The 24,783-nt window shown below is 41.2% G+C and overlaps 1 protein-coding gene and 1 long non-coding RNA gene across 7 annotated transcripts in view; one reads left to right on the top strand and one right to left on the bottom strand.

The window, feature by feature from the left end:
• GluRIB (Glutamate receptor IB) overlaps positions 1 to 24,783 on the top strand; it is a 208,567-nt gene that overhangs the window by 23,498 nt on the left and 160,286 nt on the right. The gene's annotated exons all lie outside the window — the stretch shown is intronic.
• On the bottom strand, positions 4,042 to 11,746 carry LOC112552368 (uncharacterized). Of its 2 annotated transcripts, none has more exons than XR_016139383.1 (2): positions 8,275 to 11,746; positions 4,042 to 4,608 (listed from the first exon to the last, which is right to left on the bottom strand). It is a non-coding gene; the product is annotated as an uncharacterized LOC112552368 (long non-coding RNA). The 2 variants fall into 2 exon arrangements; XR_016139382.1 differs by lacking the exon at positions 4,042 to 4,608 and adding an exon at positions 5,515 to 8,057.

Below are 24,783 nucleotides of genomic sequence, written 5' to 3'. Positions count from 1 at the left end.
ATATTTACATGGAACTTTTTCCATTTTTTTTTATACGTTCAGCTCATGTTTTTTCATTTTTTTTCATACGCGTACGGCTCAACTCTGCGCAGGTCAATTTCGCGCAGCTGTATATATTTTATAATTGGGTTCCTTTGTATGCTGTTAATTGCCGTCGAAATAATTCCCTGCAGAGGGACGGCGGTACTTCAGCCTGTGGTGTTTTGTGTGACGAAGGTTGTTTTGGTTCAGGATTAGTTGACAAAAGGCGAATATCGCCTCTGCGAAGGCTGTTAACTATCGCCGGCTGTTGCCGGGCGAATACGCGGGGTCAAATTTAATTGTAGTTAACGACTGAAAATTAGTGTTCATCCTCTAGGTGCGCACGAATTATTATTAACGCGATACTGAGTGTAACTGCGAGTGTAACTGCGACTGCAATTCCTAATTCCGCGAGGCAGTCCACGACGTAAAGCGAAAATCTAGTGGTGTAGTATATCGATGCTACACAACATAGCTCTACATCAGAGAACTCGATATAACCATATGTTTACAGTTAACAACATTGTGTTTATTTCTATAATTTTTCTATACAGACTTTATACAATGTAACTTTTAATAAATAATCGTTATCTATGTATAACGTTACCTATGTATTTATAAAAATCTCCATTTCTTCTACAATTTTTTTATTTTTCCGTTTTATCATGTTTAATATTTTAAATATACGATATTTAACTTTTATTTACTATTTTTCTCCAATTCAACAATTTTACCGTGTGCTTTGAAATCAATACAATAAAAATAAAAGTTTTCAGTATACGGTATAAATCAAGCTTGAATCCGACAACCAAGTTAGCGGTGTACTTTTATACTTTTTGTTTGAAGTTTTTCGTATGTGGTTTTAACTTTCTTCGCAGTTCATATTTTCATTAGTGTCATGTTTCTTTATCTTTGTCGCATGATTATCCCGATTTGTCAGGCCATCTGCCCTCGGAGAAAATCAATTGGCTGCAACTTAGCGGTAGACCATGCTCGGCGCGTATGGCGCGATCGATTCCCATACGCGCGCGGTAAATTATAAACGCAACACCAGTTGCATCCGGCATAGTTGAAACTGTTGCAATTATCGCGGAACTTCTGCCTGACGAAAACGCGCGCTCGTCAAATCTCGCCGCGCTCCGCGACGAGAATGTCGGCTGTCGCGGGTGGAACGTGTCTCGAGTAGCTAGCAACCAAGTATCGTGTATCACAGCGCGCGACGTATACGGGGCAGGCGAAACCCCTATATACGTGGGGATGATAACGGTGACTATTATTAATCTACGTAGGAGCGCGCGGCAATCAATTACCCTATCTTATGCCACCTCAACATACAGCCGCCATGACCCCCGGCGCAAAACGGTAACGCCTGCAAGGGGCGCGGAACAATGTACCTATACGCTAACGAGTTTCTAGGATCCCGGATATCGTGCGGAGGGTTTCGGTTTACGCGAGCATCCGCCTAAGTGTGTGAGTGCGCGCTTTATACGCATGCAACGACTCCGCGCGTTGTACATGCGAGCCTTCCGGCACTACCGTTCGCGTACTTTTGCCCGTGGCCGGATTCGCGTGTAGATGTTTCGCGTGTAAATGTCGACGTGTACCTCCAACGTGGACGACTAACAGAGAGAGAGAGACACCATTAAACTGTTCACGGCGGAGGAGTGATATGCCGTAGACGTGGCCGCAAAGACCATCAGTTTCAACGTATACGAACCATGGCCCATATGGTATATAAGGGGTATTATTATCTAGCCGAACCACTTGAAAGAAGCTCAAGCGCATCACGATAATCCGCAAAGCTAATATTATGAAGGAGTAATACGAGACTTTCCGAGCGACTATCTTTAATGTTGCCCGTGAGTATAACTCAAATTAGTGGAGGAGAGCATTTTGAAACTCTCGCCTGGGACTTACCGAGATCTTGACTATTAAACGCTACAATTAAACGATATACATAGAGTTATTTTAATAGACTTATTTTCATGTTAATAATAAACTCCGCGTTGTATTTTACGCGCGTTTATGGCTTTGAATTTTAATGCAGCGCGGCGGTGTAATACGGCCACAGCGCGGCGTTGCATGCCGGGGGATATGATGAGAGCATTTTCTTGCGATCAAATCGCGAATTTAACGCAGCCGATTGAGCACTCCCGTAGAATCGAACCTGCTAATCGGTGTGGACGTAAACGACTCTCGTTATCTCCCTTCAGTGCTTATCGATTCGGCGAATCGCACGAGCGGAATCCGTTTAGACGGCGCTATTTGTCAGCGGCAAATGAGGCGATTACACGCGCCAGTCCGACGTATATATACCTGCGAACGATATTTAATTAGAACCCGATCGGCATCGCCATTGCACTGTGGATTCATAGCAATACATTAGAAGGAAGCCAGAAAATTAGGAGCACGACGTAACTGCGACAGACGACGATTTTCATTAATCGCCGAGAGCATTAATACTCATTAACATATATAGAGGCATATACATATTAGGTGAAAACTATTAATTACATAAATCGTAATCCATAATTCGGACGTTTATTCAAATAAATGTTATATAAAATGGCTATGAGATGCGCGATGACTATGAGCCACATGGAGTCGAGCTTTCCCTGAATAATATATTCTCTCTATTATTAATCCGATGCGGTAATTATTTATATAATACAAAATATTCATGCAATTGAGAATGATCGTTTATATAATAATAACTTAATTATGTAAATGTAAGAATAAATTATATTTATCTTAAGGTAAAAAGAAATGGCGATGGAGTACACATTTTTATAAATATGCAATAGATGAAAAGTCTTCCGAGTCTCGCGTAATAGATTCACGCAAAGGGCTCTCGCTCTCACGGCTGAAAAAAACACATTTCACGGTGAGTGTCATTTCAGCGCACTCTGCCGCGATATAAAAATGTTCCCTGGCGCATTTTGAAGCTGTCCGTCGCAGTGCCACGTTTCGAGACTATAAAAATTTAGGCTGTCCTAGGCTGTCCCTTTCGGATAAAAATGCTTTTCATCAAATGATCGCTTTATGCGTTTATTGTTTTGCTTGTTTGTATTGTTATTATCACACTCCCGTTTAATTACTTTTATCTACTTTCCCTCCCCGTTGAAATATCGCTCTCTTTACTCTTTTTTTTTTTATCCCCGCGTTCTCGCGATAATGAAAATTCGGTTCGCTGAGGGCGATGGAATTGTTTACAGAGTAATAATGACTATACGTGCATCGTACGGGAAAGCTTTTGCCCATCCTATCTTTCGCGACGATACAAAAGGGAGGGGGGACTCAATTCGTTCCGAATAAATTCGCCGAGACGCGTTCAATGGGACAGCCGGCAATATCACGCGGAAAGAACGATTCATATCGAATTTAAGGCCGATTTTCTGGGGAGTCAGCGGATAATCCGACTGCGAGACCGAGACGCCGTGCTCGAGAATGAGAACGGGTGAGATGAATATTCCATGCTAAATTCGCGGCGAAAGAAATCCGACGACGAGAGAAACCGAGAAGAAGGAGACGGCGAGTCTCGTGACCCTTTTCCGCGGGAGATTTACCACTTGTTTCGGAACTTCTTCGTCGCCGAAAGAAAGAATTTAGCTCTCGTTTAAGAACTTCGGTCCCCTCGGTACCTCGTTTAGTATCCGCGATCGCACGGCATGTCGACACGCTCGTCTAACAAATTCGCGATATCGATATTTATATGCAGGAGAATGATATATTTCTTCTGCTATTACAAACATCTATTAGTATTTAATGCTTGACAAACAATTTAAGCATTATTATCACGTCATTTAATCATTATTATTACGAATAAATCATTATATTCATAAAATCTAATTTTTATTTTAAAAATACTAAGATTTTTGATAAAATGAATCATATCAGAATATCAGTTACGAAGCAATAATCCATACAATATTTGCTTTGAAATAATATTTAACAGAAACATTAGATTGTTTAGATGACTACTTTTTTATTTAATTTTGTGTGTGTGTGTGTGTGTGTGTGTGTGTGTGTGTGTGTGTGTGTGTGTGTGTGTGTGTGTGTGTGTGTGTAAACAATTCTAATTGATATCAATACAAATGTATATATATAAATTTTTATTGATATCAATTAGAATTGTTTACTGTATCCGTTTGTACAAACAATTTTTCCGGGATATGGATTAGGAAGTTTATGCTATTCGTTTTATTCAAGACACAATTTGGAGGTAAAAAGCAGACAGGTATGCAACAGCGGTGCAACGCTGCGCTTGTGCATCAGCCTACTTCCGCTCGAGTAAATACAACCTTAATTAACATGGCGTCAGCTCGCACTTCCCTTCACAACCCTTCTCCACGGACTTACGACACAATAAACAGACGTAATTCACGCAATTGTCCTTCGAACGAGCAGACATCACGGACGAAGATGGTGCATTCCTTCCTTGCAGACCGCGTCGCAAATTAATTAAGGCCGCATTTCAGTCGTTCCCAATGTATTTGCACAGGAGTTAATATTCCTGCAAATGTCCTCCGTCTCTCCGCTCAAAGAGTTCTGGTCCTTGTAAAATGGTCCTGTGTATTTTCCGAGACGCTTTCGAGAAAGAGAACGAGAGAAGATATTAACATACGGCGAGCAAATTTACAAAATACGCGTCATAACTATAAACGACTAAAACTGCAAATATTATATTTATATTAATATTAATATTAGTATATATATAACGTTTGCATATATATATGTGTGTGTGTGTGTGTGTGTGTTTATGTATGTGTATGTGTGTACGTGTATGTAAATGTAAAATGATTCAATTTGTTGCATTTCGTTTAAAAATATTATGATTTAACTCAAACGAAAAATGAGAGGATGAGCGGAAATTCACGTCAATGATTTTACAGCACCTCTTTGCATTTCATTTTTTGAGAGCTCGCTAAAGATGTCGGATGTATATGCGAGTCGCGTCATGCGCGGACGTAAAATGTGATTTCAAGAATCTGCCAGTAAATAACATTTTTAGAGCCGAGGCTCGAGGGTGCGCCTCCACCTCTTTCTCCACTTATTCATGAGTGTTTGACTTATTCAAGAAGCGAGGGTCCGAGAAGACCTGAATGCGAGAAGCCATGGACATACATCGACCACCGATGCGAGGGTAATATGAATCCAAAGGCTAAACTTACCGTGCATGTCAGATTTTCTCACGAAGCTGTACGCATACGAAGGGATGAATATAAGCTTCGCACGGGTGTAAGGCGAATCGAATATTTACCAGGTAACGATTAATGCGCATCCTCATCTTTAATCTTTCGATTTATTCGAATCAATGTAGATACACGATACGATCGGCGCGTCATCATTCATATCTGTCGATTCGCGGGAATGTTCGACTTTTCCGAGAATCCGAGATCTTTCGCAAGTTTCGTAGTGGAATATCTTGTTCCTCAGTTTGAACAAAACTTATTTTTCCTCTATATCACGGGAAAAGTATATATGGGAAAAGTATTTTCTTTTTTTTTTTTTTTTTTTTTTTATACCGTATGCGGCGACGTTCAGAAAAAATTTTGTTTCGAAACTCCCTTAACCGCTAAATCGATTGTTTCGTGGGAACGAAGATTTCTCTTGGCGATCGCAAATCTGGGTCGAAATTAAATTACCGAGTTGAGGCGGACCAACCGCCGAGCGTTGAGAAAGCTCGCGGCCGGTTTCGTTTTGTACCGTAAATACCGTCCGACCTTTCCCGATAGTTTCAGCGAATCCGGTTGATTTCTTTTTTGCTACGCGACGTTCACACGTCGCGTCGTGTCCACGTGCTGACTGAGTGAGTTTCGAAAAACCCGCCGATGGAAACTTTTCCAACGTAACCCTCTTTAGCCCCGAAAACGATGGCGGCAAACGATCTTCCGTCAACGTTTTCTGTCACGCGTTTTTACCGTGACTCGCCGTCGACCTAATGCGGATCGACGACGAAGAGGCGGGGTGCGAGGCGAGGGGGGATGAAAGGGGATGAGTTGGCGGGGGGGAGGGGGGAGCGCAGAAAAGTTTAGTGAATTCCGCGCTGCTGCAGCTAATCTTCCAAACTACTTCGAGTTTAATTTCCCTTATCGCGACTTTCAGCGCCTTACGATCGGCGGCGAAGTTCTTTTTGTTTTGTCGCGGCGAGAGCAAGCTTGATTATCCATTACTGCGTGATTTATTAGCGCGGACGTTAGCCGGATTTATCCTTTAGCGGCAATAAATAGCGAAAGATTTTCGGCGGGGATTCCGACGTTTAAATCCTAATATCAATTTCGGCGCTCGTTCGAGCGCGCATGCCAGCGCGACGAAATAGCTTTGGCAATATCTGACGGGTTTCAATGGTTTCTTTATTTCATCGTTAGCAACGATTATTCTCGCTCTGCCATTGCAGCATTCGGATATTTATGGCTACGAACGTAGATAGAGATTTAGAGAAAACATTTCCAAATTAATATTTTCATTATTAGTATTTCGGAATGTTATTTCGCATATCTGTCGGAGCAGTTAATGAAAATACTAGATTTGTGGCTGCGGATATCTATTATTATGATCGTATACAAAATACAAATTATTTAAAATAATTAAAATAATTAATTAATTCCAGATATGTAAAAGAGGGAGTTTCAATAGTATCATACATTCATACATATCATAAATTCATTGATTCGATTCCGTTATCTCAACATTTTAAATATTTTTATTTCTGATTGTTTTAAAATGTATAATGAAACATGGGAGGTTTCGCGGAGATAACGATAATGTTTCCTCGCGATCGGCCGCGAGCCGATGGACACGACAGCGTTAAATGTTTGACATGGGACATTAAATAAACGGTACGCGCGGGTAATGTAAAATCAACAGAAAGTGACGTGGTCGACAGAATCTTGATGCAATTTCTAAAATATGAGGATGCTTCCCATTTGATCGACGTTAATTAACAAATGCTTCGAACAACATTGTTTTAATCCTTATCCGAGAAAATACTTTATTTGCTTACATAATTATCAATCATTTATAACTTTCCAATATTCTGATTATTATACGAGCGGATTTATCGTGTGCCTTATTGTTATTTAAAAGCTAACCGGACCAAAAGTCAAATCAATTGAGGAAAATAAATATTATCAGTATCAAGACGTATTATTTATCTCATTTACGTTAATAAAACACGAAAATTAACGTCAAGTATCGACTCGATAAGAATAATAAAGCATCCTCTTTATTACATAATCAATCACGATTAAGCTGCCAGCAAACAAAAATTATTAATGAATTTTTATGAAGTTCTTTTATTAATGAAAATTACGAAAATAATTAATATTATACGTTCTAATTCAAACGTGCGCGTCACATTATATCGCTCTTCGCACGTTTTCTATACGAATACGAGAGCTCTCGCGGCTTAGGGCGATCAACAATGTCGCCCGGGCTGATGTGCCCCGGTTGACGATACAGGAACGACACGACGACGACCTCTCTTTCTCCAGTCCAGACCATTACCTTCGTTTACCCGCATCTTATCGCCGTTTCTGCGAGAGGTGGAAGATACCTTTAACCATCCACTCTTATATATATTCTGTCATCGGCTCGCTCTCGCTTTGAGACATACCGACATCCACGATGTAACTTAAAGCCAACCGAGTCTCCTCCCTTCCCCCTTCCCCCTCTATCAAAAAGATTAGAGCCGAGTCGTCGACTGGTCTTTTGCTCGGATTAACAGAATCTCGCCGACTCACTCGGCTGTTCGAGTCACCCCTTGTGCCCTTGTTTCGCAATTGCAGTTGACGCTCCCTCATCGTGTCTCAAGGTATCGCTCGTAAACAAAGCCAGAATAAATTGACATTTCTCCGCCTCTCTCGTTCTTACGGTTCTTTCCCCCTCGCATCACCGACACCGGTCGAATCCTCGCTTCGCAAGCCCTTTTCGCGATGAATTCATCAAATAATCCAACGAAATCTGACGGTAGAATGTCGAGGTAACTCAAAGTTTCCGTCGTTCTGTTCCGTTTATGTTCCGACATTGTGCGTTGACTAGAAATAGTTTGATGAAAATTATAGGAAAGTGAAAGAAGAAGAAAGAGGAAAGAGAGAAAGGATGCAGTCATAGATTTCTCGAGAAAATAGCAAATAGTTTCGATAAAGATGTATCAAGAATGTAATATTTATTGCTTTTAGATTGAATAAAGTATCCTTCTAACATTGCGAGAAAAATATGGAAATGTAAATACACGGGTTATGTACAATATACCTTTAAAAGGGTCCAGCGGAACCTCGAGTGCACGTTTCTGCATACCAAAGGAACGAGGATCTTTCATATGAACACGGATCTGCAAATGCTTTCTTTCGCTGTTATTTTGGAATACCGTACATATCAGTTACCAGGCTGGAAAATTTTTGTGGAGTTATTTTTTATTCTAAATTCTTATTTATTACATCCGAAATATTTGTAACATATCTACGCACGTTGCTTTTAGAAAAAATAAATACTTTAAACATAAAAGGAATTATGGGAAATACATGGGATAATACATACGTTTAATAAGAAAAACATCGATGAGGACGAGTGAATTAATAAATACATATTATGAAAATATCCTTTTACCTTTGTAATACGATAGCGGTGAGCAAACTTAGCCATTGTAAATTTTATAAAGGCTCTTGGAGAAGCAAGCGGTATTACAATAGTTATAATTACGACTATGAGCGCCGAAGTAGTAGTAATGTAGTAATTAAGCACAGTGCAGCATTCATTCGTTAAGAATTCTTTTCTTCCTCTCGGAACGAATCGCGTACCTCACTTATGAGCGGCGTGCGTTTTCTTTCGACGAGAGCCTTGATATAAAAAGAAGGAAGAAGAGAAATGTCGATGCAGCCCCTTTGTTGCCTTTCCGCCTTTTTTCGGATGTCTTTTACTAGATGCAGGCTACTCTGGCGCGGTTATTTAAAAGGGAAAGATAGTGAGGTGCAATGAAGGATAACGCAACGGCGCAGTTAAAACTTGTCTCATAATTACTCTCATTTAGCACCATTCGCCCCCGCATTCCCCTCTTTCTTCTTCTTGTTTGACTCTGTATCACCCTTTTCTTCGTGTTCGCTCCGCTTCCTGCGTCGGCATGGTGAGCACAGCGTGAGGTAACTCGTTCGTGCTCTACTTCAGGCATTAAATCATGCTACTTCATAATATTCTGAAACTCATGATATCTTATAAGCGTAAGTTACGTCAATTAATAGCGTCGCCATGCAATATACCTTACTTCTCTGCATACTCGATTCAACATACTCACTCCGGTATATATTGGATATAACCGAAAGTATAACTGACTGTAAAAAGTCTACATAAAGCAAGTAGAAATTTAATAAGCAAAAGAAAGAACGATAATTCTAGCCACTCAGCAGTTGACATTTTTTAACATTTTTAACATAAAACTGTGGAAAAGTTTGTTCTAATGAATTTGTTATTTCCGTTATCCACGTTTCCAATTTATTTTTTAATGTAGAACGATGACTCGAGTATTGATCTTTAATTACGGTATTCTATGAAATTTGCCTTTACGTTACATTCGCTACAGTTTCGTGGAATGTTTGCACATAAATTCTTGATTACGTTTTGCCGGTGATCGGCACGATCGTCGGACAGATTTCAAGTTACTGCGGCGTAACGCTTTCATTGCCGCGCGGAATCACCGGATGGTACCGGACATTCCGCGGACACAATTCGAAATCGTTTAAAAAGTAAGGGGAGGGGGGAGAGAGAGAGAGGGAGAAAGAGAGAGACAGAGGAAACAAATTTTCAACGTTGTTTCGTCGGCCGCCAAGTGCTTGCGAACTGAGCGTTTACGCTGGCACGGTTTTCCATGGCACGTTTCCATTATTTGAATACGTAGAAGTCCAGTTTGCGGACGTAGTTTCGCGGCGCGCGAGCCACTATCACGATCGGCCGATTATTTTTACGATGCAAGCAGAACGGCGAAAAGCGCGAATTTTTCCAGCTACTGGTAGGAAAAGAGAGCCTCTCGAAACTCGGTTAGTATCGATCGAAATTCGCTTTATATGCTTTGCCTCCTACCATTGCGCCGACTTGCGCTGCCGAGCCACCCTTCCTCTCCCTCCCCCCCTCCCGCCGCGCGAACCACCCCCGTGACCGCCATCCGCGGTATCTCCGTCATATTTCCATCTTTGTTTACATACGGCGTGTGCACACACCGAGCATAGTGGCAGTGCCCATTGTTTGACTGAATGTAAAACAGTCCACGCACCACAGTCAAGGATTCAATTTTCAATTGATGCGATTTTAATGGTGTGTTTACTTTGAAATCGGGCGGCTCACCGATAGGATCGGCCTGTATCAACCCGAAGTAAAGTACGATAGGTGTGTGTTTTTTTCGATATTCCCGGTGAAATTAATGGATTTTGCTCGAGAGAGTGCTTTTTCGAGAAAGCAAGACCCGAAAAGAGAGAGAACTCTTTTATGCACGACTTCCGTGTAAAAAAGGAACAAGAATTTGCAAACTATCACAACTTTTCGGACGTACACATGATGAAATCAAAACGGAGTCTATGAAAATATGATGCTATTGAATACATACGATTTCTCTGATGTTTATAAATTTATATAAAATATAAACTTTATGTACGTGCGTTGAGAACTCAGCGATATCTCTCTCTCTCTCTCTCTCTCTCTCTCTCTCTCTCTCTCTCTCTCTCTCCCTCCCATTCTTTTAATATTAATAAAAGTAAATTTTTTAAAATCCGAAACCAAGTTTGAAAATGTGACAAATTTAAACAATAAGAATTGGAGAGCTAATCGGATATATAATTTTAGTAACTAACGATGTAATAAAATCTATATAAAATCATTAGAACATGGTCATTCTGAAAAACCCGAAATATATTAGAAGCGTTTTTTCGGTATTCCTAGTGAGATTAATGGATTTTGCACACAAGAGCGCTATTTCGAGAAACTGGGTCTCGCAAAGCGAGAGAATTCTTTTATATACGCGACTTCCGCGTAACCTCAGGGCAAGCGTCTGGCTTTCAAAGGGAAATTTACACATGCAATTTTTGTAAAGAACCTGAAGCATGCATTAGAGCGTTGTTCAGTTCATACATCATCTCTTCGTAATCGATTGTGTCGACGGAAACATTTTACGTGTAATAATTTTGCGATTACGATAATTTTACGCAATAATTATTATTGAGGAATACTTGTTGCATTTTATTGCAACGTAGTGAGGCGTCAGCCGGTTTCAAAAGAGTCGGATTAACGGGGCAGGTTATCTGTACATTAGCCACAAATAGATTAACACGCGTCGCGTTCTGTATATGAGATTATACATTGTTATGGTGCTTGATAAGGCCCCATCGGTAATACCGCCCGTGGTGTCTGTCATTCGATTGCACGTATGTGATAATGATCCACGTTGCGTAACAAAGGATTTAATTTTCGATTGATACGGCAGTCTGTTTACTTTGAAATTTAGCGCCGCGCGTAGTTACGTCGCTCAAAGCCGATGAAATGTAACCGACTGTACTACGTGATCGAAAACAATGGTGTCGGGTTTTTTAATCGTGAAAATCGGAGACGTACGGTGCGATACAATATACCCTCCATCCGTTTGCGCAAGAGTTGAAAATTGTTGCCGCGGTTTTTCACCGGCACACACAGTCGCATTTTTACGGTGCGCCCGAACATAAAATAATAATTAATGCAATTAAGTACATGGTCATACACACGGAATTTTGGTTACAACAATAGAAATTTGTGATAACTGCGATCATTTGTTCGGTCATACGTAAAGCTAGCTGCGCCTCATTGTCAAGAATTTAATTCTCGATTGATGCTATTTCAATGGACGTGTGTATTTTAAAATCCTGTCATTGCTTTAGAGTGGATCCGAAAGCAATTATGTAAAAATAGTGTTATCGGGAAATATAAAAACAGATCGAACTAATAATTGTACAAGTTCAATTTTTTAGTAGTCCCGAGAGTGATTAAAGAGTCATGATTTTATAAAAGAAAAAACATTCGATGATAGATTAGTTTTAATTATTTTAGATGTATATTGTCTATTTTTTCACAAAAGCAGAAGATGTTGATTAACGCATATTATATTTATATGCAGTGTTATAGTGGCTTGAAAATGTTATTACACTAAAGGCTTCCCGGCATTATGCACGCTACTATGTGCTCGCTAAAAAATTGATGAACAGATATTGATAGTTGGCTCGTAGTATAAGACATTTGAAAATTACGAGGCAACTTTGTTGGAAATAATTAATACCATGAGGAAATTGTTTGACCGCACGACGAACAGAAATTAACGAATGTTGCAACTGAATTGCTCATAAAATGGAACTACGATGAGGATCGAGAGGTAAAATAAATAAAGTTCAGTAGCTGGCCGGCTTGATGCCGGTATGACATTTATTCTGAAACTATTAAAGTCTAACTTAGTGCACAGCTATTGGACAGACTGATGTCGTGCTGCAAAATATATTGGCGAACTGGAATTAATTTTGCAGCTTGTCGTTATTTCTTTACTGTATCTCAATAAAACGTTGCTAGTTGAAAGAACATTTTTTTCCGAATATTATATTAAAACGTTTTCTCGTCGTTTATTAAGAATCCGTGCAAGAATTGTTTATTCCAAGGAAAATCATTCGAGATTCGGTGTCACAAATACTATAATAATATCAATGACGATATGACGTTCGAGATATTTATGCGAGTTCATAAACTGCGAGATTTTCTGCCGACGATGAAGTAACAATTTGCTCGCGCTGACAATGTTCCTAGTAGACTTCCCCGATGATCAGGTCAGCTAGTAAACGCTTCCGAACGCTTATCAGGCCGAGTTTACGTGTAAGTAAGTTGAACGACCGGTCCCTTCGAAATTCACCTTCGCTAGCTGCTAGCTATGGTGCGAAAACTACCGGATAGTGATAATAAAGTTGGAACATTTATGCGTATAACATCGTAATCACGCTTTAAAGCCGTGGAGAACGTGCAGACGCGTGCGTTTCTTTATCGACATGCGAGGTCTCCCTCGCGGACAAAATACCCTCTCTCGTCGGGCTTAAACTGAGATTCCAGGATGGTAGGTGATAGTGAGCTTCTCGCGTGCGCGTTTATAATACACACTCCAAGGGCGGTAAGTTATATTTCATCTCGTTCAAATAAAGGGCTTCTTCATGTACCAGCACCTATCTCGCCGGATGATTCTCGACTCACTTCTGGCCCGACACGCCCGAGAATCCCCGCGACATCGTGGAACACTCCGGGGCTCGATGGGAACTTTCCCTCGCGTGTTCATGCTCTCGCGCTCGTGAGAGTCGTACGTGCCACAAATATATGTGTGTATATGCATAATAAAAGGATATCCCGACAGTGCGTGGCCCGAGGCGTTGCGAAATAGAAAATTGGCCCATCCATTTCTCGTAGCATTTTTCCTGCCGGGCGGGATTGCTCGGCCCGCGTTGAATAAATGCATGTATCTCGAAGGCGCAGCCACATCGCTCCCTCCTCTGACTTCGGCTCTTCTTTCGCTCGGGTAGTAATCCTCTCGCGTATAATACCCCCCTAGGAGAAACGGAAACCAGGGACCAATGATTCGAATCGATGAAGACGTATCGCTGAGCCGCGCCAACTCTCCCGCCGCTGTTTCGTTCCTCCAGACGATTACAAATGCCAACAGGATTTTCGCTCGACCATTTCCATAGAATAAGCCGCGGTGAAAGAGACTTCTGGTTGAAAGAGTGAGTGTAAAATTTTCACGAGGTAAGACAGGAATCTCGCGCAAACAGACGGGAAGCGAGGAAATACATGCGTTGCTAAAAAAGGAAACCGGAAAAACTGATTCCACGTGACGTTAATGATTACAATGGTAAGCTCGTACACTCGTTCGCGTACCAATTGCCGTAAATTGTCGTAGGGAAGGAGACCGTCGCTTAATACCCCATTTTACAACCATGCCATACATCCGCATGGTAGTTTCCGCCCATGGTCTCGTCCGCGATCCGCCTTAAGGAACGGACACTTGCGTTCGTTGGAGAGGCATTAGGAGGAATCGAGCTCGCAGTCAGCTACAAATGTCCTCGAAACAGTGGTCGCTCCTGCGGAACGCAAGGGCGAAGAAAGACATAAGATGGCCGCGACAGAACGAAAGCCCGGTGACGGGAAAAAACTTCGCCTCGTTATTCGAGGCTCAGCGAAATCCCTCCCGTTCTTGCTACCGGTTTCGCTGGTAATGCAGGTGAGCCAGACAAACTGCGGTTTCGCAATTTCGTCGGGAAAAAAGGGCGATTCACGGGTATAATTTATAATTACGTTATCGTCAAAGGGTTCGCCTGACGCGCTGCTGATGGCAGGCAAAATGTTTCGCGCCGTCAGACGGGAAATTTCGCGAGGCAAAGCGGAAGCGTTGCCCTTTCCTGACGTATGTTATTACGTCGGAAAATTACGCCATTAACCTATAATGTCATTTATTTAGATTTCTCGATGAATCTATCTATGCCAAAATGGAGCAATCATTTTAACGTTTAACGTTAGGCATATTGATTTTACAATTAATTTGTCATATTTTAATATCGGTACTAATAAAGATAGTAATAAAGATAGAAATTTACAAATATTGAATATTTGTCTTATAGGTATTTCTTATGTAATGTGTAAAAAGTGTATATATCAATTTTTACAAAACTTAATAGTACATTCTATAACGTTCTTCAAATCTGTGAAAAAAATGTTTAATATTTCATTACAGAATGAAGTTTAATAGATGCAGAAAAAGTTGCGCAATTATGTTAATTGACCAATTATGTTAATTTATCAATTATTTGTCTTGACAAATAATTCGTTAATGCTTAGGGTACTCACACTACTCCGAATATGATAATTTTGCTTATTGATCAGCAAAAATACGAGTTTAGAAAATAATAATTTTATGCAATTTTATGTAAAGGAAATTCTTTTTTGCTATATAATTTTTTTGATATATGGATTGATGAAAATAATAAATTAGCTGAAATAAATTTTAGATTTTGTAGGATAGATAGAAGGATAAATTCACGTTTAATATTGCAACCTCTGAATATATTCTCGAATAATTATTATTTTCTAGACTCGTATTTGTGCTGCTGGCGAGCAAAATCATTTCGTTCGTATTGAACCGAATGCTCGTGAGCGTCAACGAATGATACGTTGAAAGCGATGAAAATCAAGCAATTTTAAATGCAAATGCGAGGAAAACGATGATGAAAAGTAGTGAATAATGTATCGATATTTCATGGTATCGTTAATGAGGTAAAAGATTGAGGATATTATTTCTGGCTGTCAGATTTCGAACATTCGAATGCGACAAGTTGTTATTGTAATTATTGGGAACTGTTCGTGATGAAAAGTTGGAAAAGAATATGCAGAAAATTGATAGAATTCAGCATACAAAATTTTATTTCAAATTATATATAGATTATATATAGTTTCACACATTGGACTGCATTGAAAGAATTAAAGGGAAAAATTTATTTTAGCGATAAAATTGAAAAAGTACGTTTGAGTGTGCATGTGTACGTTCAAGTTGGTAAGTTCAAGATATAATTTTCCATTTGAATTATGAGAATTCGAGAGGCGATTAAGAACATAAATTTAACACATGGCGAATCATATTTTAATGGAGTTATGTGCGATGATTGGGGTTTGCCTAGCCCGAAAAAATCGAGGGAAAGTTTTTCAATAAAATAAAAAAAGGAAGGGCAATTGGCGTAAAACGGCGCGCTGCCTATTCGTCCAGGAACTTTTTGAAAGGGCTCTCCTATTGGCTCGGACTCGAGAGATCCGAAGCCATTATCGGCTGATATATTATCGGCGCGAAAGTATAATCGCCCGAGCGAGAAACTGACCGGACGCAGCCCCGTAGCTCGGTACTTCTTTAATCCGAGGGAGTTTCTTTCGTAGGTCTCTCCACTCTTCTGCTCGTCTGTATAGTTTCTCCTTCGCTCTCGCCACCGCCGCCAGCCGGAATAGCCATCCGCTCCGGCGGATATGTATATATATGTATATACATCGCCGCCGTGCCACGCGAAAAGACCACCAAGGAACTTTTATTCGAGCGATCCCGGCCCGCACGACTCGCTCGAGTGGTCAGACAGAAATTTAAGTTCGGCTTTTTCGCGAAGTGCTTCCCCCTCGAAAGAGCGGTTAGCTCGTAATCGGACCTGCCTCGATGGTTACCGGTCGTATACGTAGCTTCTGGAAGAACCGACACTCTAGTCAATGGTGATTGAAACGACCGCTTCTTTAAGTAGAAAGAAGCGCGGAGAATCTTTGCGCCGCTGGCTCCGGCGTTTCTTTAAAACGAACGGCAGAATGACTTCGCGTCGTTCGATCCCCCGAATGCTATCGCATTCGATATACCACAAGTAGGATTGGTTGCATCGTTTTATTGGCGTATGACCGCAAAGTCATTCTTTTTTGTTAGAGCTTGCGGAGACATCAAAACGATTTTTGCTTGTTTGCGACCTCATATTTTCTGGTTTTACGAAAAAATACTCTGCAAAAAGAAAAAGAGCGTATGGTAACGCAGGTTTTATAGTATAAATTTGAAGTTATCTGTATCTCGTGTTGTGATTGTTATGGATAGGACTTTTGTCGTTTTCTCAAATTTCTCTCGTCAAGCTTTTCATTTTGACGATCTCCCGCGTAGCCGAGCGATATTTTACCAAATTTATATGCGACGAACAGAAACGGGAAATATTCCAATTACACGTGGCACAATAAATGTTCGTAAATCGTTGACCCGCTGCAAACATCATAAATTTTACAACGAGTCGCCGGTGCCGAGCATAACTCTGATTCTACGATCAACATGACGCGGACGTGATACGGCCACGACCTTAACCCCCGCGGACGAAGTGCGGGGGAGGGGGGAGGGGGGTGTGCTTTCGGTCCGCCTTCTTTAATTCAATCGTCAGTTCGTCAGCGCAGGAAAAATGTTTGGGCGCAACTACTGAGATAAAAGCTTGGAACAGAGCGAAGGGAAACGGAATATCGCGCTTTATACTGCTTTGCCCCAATTTCTCGGCGCGCCGCGAGTGTATCCACCTCACGTAGGACGTATCAAGGAGCTTTACACCCGAAGTACGCTTCGATGAGAATGAAATAAAACGAAATGTTTATGCTATTGGTTCGAACGGGCAACCGCTCTTCTTCCTATGTACACTCCTTGATCATGCGATCGTGAAGCAAAAGAGTAAAGTGGGATGCCTGCGGGATAGGTGTACGTTCCTCGAAAAATGTTTAATGAATTTTCCTCGATCGCTGAGATGAAGGATGACTATGCGATACCTTCATTCGATATCATGAACGCTATTGCGGAAAATATCAATTTATATCATAAACATACGTGGGCGTTGATTCTGCACGCCGTGTCTTCATTGTGTCGCGCGAAATGCGCGTCTATGTAAGCGCGGGGGTGTAAAGTTCGCGTGTGCGAGCGCTCTTTCCTGAGCGTTTATATTTCGGGCGGCTTAGCCGGTGAAAAGAAGGCGAAGCTGCTTTCTGAGAGAAACCCGAGGCACTCGTAAAATCCTTCCTATTCTCCTCTTTGCGTTTCTATGCAGAGCGTACCCGGCGATTCCTGCATAATGCAGTGCCGCGTGTAATTTCTTCCCCGAGAAATTTCCAGATTTCTCTGCCAATTGAGAGCCAATGGCGCACGACGAAGAGCGCATTGATTGCGCGCGGATAAACGAAATAATCGCATACCATCGAGGCAATTAAATTAAAAGCTACAAAGAAACTGGCGTTTTCTTGTAACGTTCCTTTGTGCGGTCGAGCGAAGGAAGAAACGATGATCTCGATGTCTCGTCGCGAATTGGCAATTAATCTAGCTCTCTCTGGCATCTTACTTTCGAACCGACAGGACGATAGACAGCATTTAAAACGCGGCATTATTTGTAAACGTCTTCAGCCAGAGCGTGCAAACCAATTATTTTATCTTATTTATCAATTTCTAAAACTAAAATTTGGATAGAATCGCCGAACGGGAAAGTCCCTTATTTCCTATATTAATTAATTAACGTTTGTCTCTTTCACATAATCAGACTATTCCCTTTGAATAGCCTGGGATCGAAATCTAATTCTGTATCGTTACGTGCGAGAGAGAGGGACAGAGAGAGACGGAGTGGAGAGAGAGAGAGAGAGAGAGAGAGAGAGAGAGAGAGAGAGAGAGAGAGAGAGAGAGAGAGAGAGAGAGAGAGTGCTCACTAAAGTATCTTCGGGAATTTCACGTGGCACGCTCATAACCGATAAGTCGGACGAGTGTACTGCGTCCGATAATATTCATATTCAATGGGCTCGATGGTTTCGGGCGGATATAGCCCCGATGCGCGCGTGACGGTACACCGAGCCCTCTGCCATGTAATTGAATGATGGGCCGGCGAATGATATTAATGCACGAAGATTGGCACCGGGACACATTGGGACGATCGTGGAATATATATGCCACTGCCGGCTCTGCCTCTGCTCTGCTCTGCTCTGCACTGCTCTGCTCTACTCTGCTCTGATCTACTCCACTCTCTGATCTGCTCCGCTCAGGTCGACTAGATTTGGTTCGGCGTGCCTCACAAAGCATCGGACAGCCGCAATCCTACATCCGGATTTCTCGGGGAGACGATTTGCGCGTCATATGTGTACGATCGCGGACGGGAGAATTATACGCGGTAACCCAGTGCCAGACGATTTGTCATTATCTCTCTCTCTTTCTCTCTCTCTCTCTCCAGTCGTGCCGATTGTGCTCGTGACCCTACCTCCGTACTTGGATAATGCTCGCTCGTCGATGAGCGAATTAAGCAAGGCTGCACAGTGTGCACGTTACAGAATTGCCCTGAAGCTCTCTCGGATTCCGCTTTACATATTCGTTCGAAAGGGAGTTACCGCGAATGAATTGGGCGAGGAGCTTAAGCTTGAAATGATGTAAGCGGCGATAATACATTAGGCGGATTAGTATCAAATTTATCGATATACCTAATGAAATATACGCACGAAATCTTTGACTTGACATTGAGATCGTGTTGCGTTTAATAGTTACAGTGATTTGCATTAAATGTCGAACGTAACGTTGACTCATGACACCCGTGTGCTGTTGGGTGGAACAGTGGTATGAATATTGCGTTTATCCTGAAAAATGAAAGAATTTAATAAAAATCCAGCTTTTTTGTTGCAATATTTTTTACAATTTTATATATATATATATATATATATATATATATATATATATACAGAGAAAAAAATGTAAAATTCTAGATTATGATAAAATGATTCTGCTCGGTAAATTACATGCAAAATAGAGCATCTAAAATGGTACGCTCAAACACTTGCGCTGCAAACGTAAATATACAAAAGCGTAACGATATCAAAAATTGTTTAATTTAAAAGAAAGGTATAACGGAAAAGAGATAATATTTTTCGGAAAAACTAATTTTCAATTAGATTTAGAATTACCGTCGTGTATTTCACGTACAAAAAATACATCAAAATTTAATTTTTAATTATTTTTACATGTTATTTATATGTATTCAGTGTGTATTCATATTTGTTGTATATTTATATAAATATGTAACGTAATATAATTATATTCAAATTCTGTTTTTTTTTTTATTAAGAAATTAGTTCTTTTAAATTTTACATTTTTTTGAGAATGATTGCCATTTGTTGTTATAAAAAGATATTATTGGATGACACTGAGCAATATATTAATTTCTAACAAAATATATATATTATTTATAATTACTTAATTCAACGTTAAGTGTGTCTTATTCCAATATACAAAGATTCTTGCTAGTAAACTGCGCAAAAAGTTAATCAATTAGCGGATCATCTTGTTAGTAATATGCATGTAATTATTTCAATGTGTAGCTCGTTGAATACTACTAGACAACTACTATCGTCTCCATGTTCGATAATCAGCGGTAGTACTTCCGATAATCAGTACAAGTATCCGAGGTAGGAGCGCTTACATATCACAAATATAGAACTACGAGAATCAGAAATCGATATCCGCGGTTCTCGATATAACACATCTACTTATCGCTACAAACTATCATTATTTCGAGAATTTACGTGATTTCTCATTACCATAAAATATCATATTACCAATAGTAATTGTATTGATTACTTCGGTAAAACACAATATTTAGATTAAAATGTTTTTCTTTAAAAGAGGGGGACAGAGAAAGAAGGTGCAGAGAATTTTTAATTACTTTTATAATATAAATATAATTAATCTTTTAGCCGATCACAAAATATATAAATGCTTCATAAATATATTAAATAATATAGATAAATGTAGGGAATAAAAATAATATAGATAAACGTTCGAGAAATGCAAATGCGTATATCGAAGAGACGGCGTTCGTGAGATGCCGCGTTCCTCGAGAAACACTCCGCAGTAGCGGGAATTCCGGGACAATAAAATTTAACACGCTGGAATTTTTGCTGCGTTTTAATTACGCCTTTTCGCCCGTACGACACACGCATTTTTCTGAAAGCCCCCGGCCGTTCGTCGAAACGAGAGTGAGTGTGCGCGATGTCGATCGTGCAATCCACTCGATGGAATTCGATAGCCGTGTAGATGCATTTTTCGCACGACCATCGCGCGATCGACTCAATTTCGAGCAGATCGAAAAAAGCGGCGGACCCGATTATTTCGACGTCGAGATTCCACCGCTTGACGCCGCGAAACGATCGTCGATGACGAATCTCGATAAACGTATGTGTACGTTGTATCCTTGGACAAAAATCCATGTGTGTACGTTGCGCGCGTTGCGTGCGTAGGCGTGCGAGATGTGGACGCGCGTGTGTATGCGCGACTGGCGCCCGCGTATACACACGTTGCGCCTCATACATGCGACTCGTTTTAGCACTCGGGGTATCGGCGCCGATTCTCGCAATGCGCATCGGTGCATTCTGTAATCTATGCAGACGAGGCAGCCAGTATCGCCCGTTTCGTAGTAAAACTCTGTCCGTCGATATCGATGACGTGGATTTCGCAGAAATGTATACCGCTCTTCGTGTATCCGGGCGTGCATACCGGGTGAGGTGTGTACGCGTGTGTATCACGCATACGTTAAATTGCCCCCGCGGCACGGCGGATGTTTAACATATCGCGACTACTATTTTCCCCCCGACGCCTTTCCGATGCTCGTCCGCATTGAAGATATCCCGCAACGAGGCTACTTTAGCGAGGAAAATTCTGACCAATCGCTCGTGGAATTGTCCCCCCCGATCAATGGATGCACGTAGGGAATCGGACGAATGACAATATCGAATGCACATATATCTCTATACGACGTCGATATGTATGGATATCTAGGACAAATAAGCAGTGAATGATCGAGATTAAGATAATATCGTTCTTCGAATCGCCGCTTTTTAATAAATATATTATCTTTATTAAAAATTCATTGCACCAGAAATTAATGAGTATAACTTTAGCTGCTGTTAATTTCATGTGAAAAGTATGTTGTTTAATTTTAATAACGAAAAAGAGCATTAATAATAATGTTTGAATAAATATTATTAACTATTATGCTGTTTTATATATCAATCAATAGATATTTTATTTACTTTATATATGTACAAATCAATTATATAAATAATTATATAAATTAATTATTATTAAAATAATTAAGTTTAATGTTGTATTTAATTTAGTTGCATTTATAATAAATTTGTGCTATATACAACAAAATAATCACACTTGCGATGTAAAAGCTTTCAGTCTCGGACTCTCTCTCTCTCTCTCTCTCTCTCTCTCTCTCTCTCTCTCGCGTTTTTTCTACGAAGAACAATCTCAGATTTTTTAGAAATTAAGTAACATGACCGTCTCCATTTTTCCAGTTCGTAATAAACTAAAATTCTTTTTATAAGAATTGTAAATAGGTTTTTCAGTGATTTGGACGTTAAATATCTCTGACGTTAAAGGTCTATTCAGTAGAGAGTCAGTAATATATTGTTATCCGAGACAATCACGGATCGTGTTTTCGATCAAGACACGATGTAGTTGCCCCGCTAAAATGGGCTTAACTGCCTGATAAATTTGCTACGGGTTGGATTAATCAAGCATAAATATTATTTGTGAGATACGATCACTGCGTGATTCTAATCGATATCATATTTCTTAAGCATCCGCATTACAATAGCGCTCGAGAGAGAATGATACGATTCTCGGTGTTATTGCATTTTTTGTTACCCGATTAAATCGAAGCTCATTTTCTAATATTCCGCAGAAAATATATTTTAACAATTTTATTAGAATTCTCTTGAAAGCAAAAAGATTAATCGCCGAATAAAGTGCAACATCCAACGCGAATATCAAGAGACACTCGACCAGGTCTCCACTTTAAAATACTCACATACTCGCAAGGATATTCCAGATTTATGCCTATTTTTTGCTTTATTCGTTTTCCGTGTTTTTCGTTCTCCGTTTTTATCGAGCTCGCGTTCCCACATCGGTCGTGCATTGGTGCATCGATGCATCTCCAAGCTTGTTTCGTGTAAGTTGACACGTAACGTTCCTCACGTGAAGGCGCGCGAGAGAGAAGAATCGTAAGACGGCGATGGATCGCCAAAATTTCTCTCACGTAAACCACAGAAAGGCTCGTAGGGGGGGTGCGACTCGTAGTGTCGAATCTCGATTTTTGAAGGGGGAATTTCGTATTTCGCACGTTCGATCCGCACGGCGACGGTTTTACAAGGGACTACCGGACCGGAATGTTACGTACCGTCGTGGTTACGAAGTTGTAATACTCCGTGTGACCGCGCCGAATTCAACCGTAACCACTTACCACGTCTACGTAGCATTTCAAGCGTGCCATATATCGAGGGCACACGATCCGTATAATGCATGCAGCGCATACAGAGCGGTGGATGCGGGTGTGTATATACGCGCGGGGCATTCGCGTATGCATCGCGCGCATGCATTTAAATGCGCAAAAGACAGTAAACGAGAAATGGTCAACGATTCCCATACAAGCGACCGTAACCGCGCGCAAGCGGCACTACGCCCGAGTTTTACTGGCAACAATTTGATAGCACTAATTTCATAAGGACGTAAAACAAGGGCGCACCGTCGTCTCGAGGAGCGCAAATGTTTGCGGAGCGGAAAACGCGCGACATCCGCTGGCAAATGTTTCTGCCTTCTTGCACGTGCTGCCGCTCGAAGTTTCTAACGGCGCGGAGGACGCGAAGCGTATTATCCCGCTAGAGGAGAATGCTATTTTATAACTGCACTCGTTAGGCGGACGTTCGGGAAAAATATTGAAATGGAAAAGGATACAGTTGCAAAAAGGGCAGCTGATAAAAAAAACTCGAGTGCGATGCAGTAATGGACTTTTTGTGTACAAATTTTAATAAGATTACGCGATATAATTATATTATACTGTCCACATTTAAAATTAGAAACTTGCCGTTTTCAGTACAAGAAACAAGTAATCAAGAGAATGTCGCTCTCGATTACTTACACGAAACAAACCTGAAAATGCGTCGATGCACTGATGCACCGATGAGAGCTCGAATAAAACGCGGAAAACGCGTGGAAGCACACTAACAATAAGTAAATCTGGAATATGCTTGCGAGTGTGCGCTTTAAAGTGGACTCGAGCGAACGTCTCTTGATATTCGCGTTGACGTTGCGCTCTCCTTATTATTCGGCGCGGATTATCCTTTTTTTTTTCTCGCGCCCCGAAAAATAGAGAGGACCTGGCGGTAGGAGGGCGTTCTCGTAAAATTTAAAATCTCCGACCTTCCTTGTACGCTTTTTCACGGGCTACGTGCTCGGAATATTTAAGTGTGACTTATGCGTACGTATGACTCGTGTTTCTCGTTCCTTCGGCGAGCGCGTAATGCGGAGATGTACGCGCATATCCGCATCGTATGCGGCGTATGCGCCGCGTATGGCCGCGCCGCGCCGGGCATTCCTCTCGGTGCGCCGCTAGACACTCGGCTGGCATGCAGACGTGGAAAATAGTTACTGCAAATTGCATCTGCGGCTGTCGCATCCCCCCGCCGTCATATCCGTACGCTTCGTACGAACACGGCGGAAACGTCAATGCGACAACGGACATCATCGGCGCGGAGTCCGCCGGAGATAATGTCTTCCCCTCCTCGCTAACTCGTGAAATCGAACAAAAACTGCTTAAACTAAAGACCGCTGCCGCCGGGATCTGAACGCGGATCTGCTCGTTCTCAAGCTTGGCTTCGAGCCCATTATCCGCATTTGCGTGAAGATTATCCGCCCGCAGTTGCATTGTGTGCTTCCGCCGCATCACTTAGCGCACGCGAGGAATGCGAGGAAACAGTTACCGCGAATTCTGCACGGTCGTCCTTTCGCTCGCATGCCGTTCTCGCCGTCTACACGACGCAACGGACGACACACAATTGTACTCTCCTTGTGTCGACGTGGACACGCCTTTGGATCCGGGTCAGCCGTGTCCATGGAGCAGGAGGGTGACCGCGGAAGCGTTTCGGCCGGATTTGATGTCGCTGTAGCCTTACAGCGTGTTTAAAACAAATACAATTAAGGAGAAACGTGACGCGGATACCGCCGAAACTATGCGGATCTTAAGAGAAAAGAAACTCGCTTTCAATATTTCTCTTAATTCTTTTTTTTTTTCTTTTTTTTGAGGATATTGGAAAAGTTCTTTGTCAATGCTTCGAATTAGTATGTTTAACATGTATTTATGGGATTCTGAATATCAAGTT

This window comes from Pogonomyrmex barbatus, unplaced genomic scaffold (genome assembly GCF_055798465.1).
Source record: "Pogonomyrmex barbatus isolate J1 unplaced genomic scaffold, ASM5579846v1 scaffold2, whole genome shotgun sequence".
Classification (NCBI taxonomy): domain Eukaryota; kingdom Metazoa; phylum Arthropoda; class Insecta; order Hymenoptera; family Formicidae; genus Pogonomyrmex; species Pogonomyrmex barbatus.
Note: the sequence above shows the minus strand (reverse complement) of the source record. Positions and strands in the feature narration are given on the sequence as shown.